Here is an 850-nt window from a genome sequence, read left to right as displayed (position 1 = left end):
GCAGGACTCTCTTTGAGCAGACTCTCTTTGAGCAGGACTCTCTTTGAGCAGACTCTCTTTGAGCAGGACTCTCTTTGATGCTCTCTTTAGGCTCTCTTTGAGCAGACTCTCTTTGATACTCTCTTTGAGCAGACTCTCTTTGAGCAGACTCTCTTTGATGCTCTCTTTAGGCTCTCTTTGAGCAGGACTTTCTTTGATGCTCTCTTTAGGCTCTCTTTGAGCAGACTTGGAGACAGAGTGACATGTAAACATCTTGATGCTTGTTATTTCAACTCTGCTCCAACTTGCAAGATTAAACCTGGGATGAGAAAAATATCTTCTCCTTCCTGTGTGGTTGATTTATTTAATGCAGGGATGCACGATATTATCGGCATGGTATCGTATCAGACGATAGTAATGTTAAATTTAAATATCGGACATCGGCCGTTCCATTAAAATAACTCGCCGATATAAAAGGTGCTGATTTTGCCTGCAGTGACAGCACGTGATGACGTCACGTGCGCCATACCTGAATTCAAAATGTCGGCGGTGAGGAAGTTTTATTTTTCGTTGGTGAGGATGTCAGATTACGAAGATTTATGGACTATTTATGAATTAAATTATCTAATTATCCTAACAGTCTGGCAGTGTGCTGCCTTTAAAATAAAAGAAGAAGAGTGCAGTGTAATCTCTCCTGTGATATGGAGTGTGTGTGTGCGTGTGTGTGTGAGAGAACGATTTATTTGGGTTGAACTGGGCTGATGTGTGTCGTTATAAACGTTTGGTTCGTGGTAGGAAATGTTTCTACTTGTCAGCTGTGTCCAGGTAACAAACAGGACTGGGGTGTCTAGATGCCCCCCCCCCCCCCCCC

The 850-nt window shown here is 43.2% G+C and overlaps 1 protein-coding gene across 1 annotated transcript in view; it reads right to left on the bottom strand.

Annotated features, from left to right (window-relative positions):
* The window catches only part of atad1b (ATPase family AAA domain containing 1b), a 10,714-nt gene that overhangs the window by 8,812 nt on the left and 1,052 nt on the right, over positions 1 to 850 (bottom strand). The gene's annotated exons all lie outside the window — the stretch shown is intronic.

This window comes from Nematolebias whitei, chromosome 17 (assembly GCF_014905685.2).
Source record: "Nematolebias whitei isolate Nwh7 chromosome 17, NemWhi1, whole genome shotgun sequence".
Taxonomy (NCBI): Eukaryota; Metazoa; Chordata; class Actinopteri; order Cyprinodontiformes; family Rivulidae; genus Nematolebias; species Nematolebias whitei.
The sequence above is the reverse complement of the archived record's forward strand: the minus strand, read 5'-3'. Positions and strand labels throughout refer to the sequence as shown.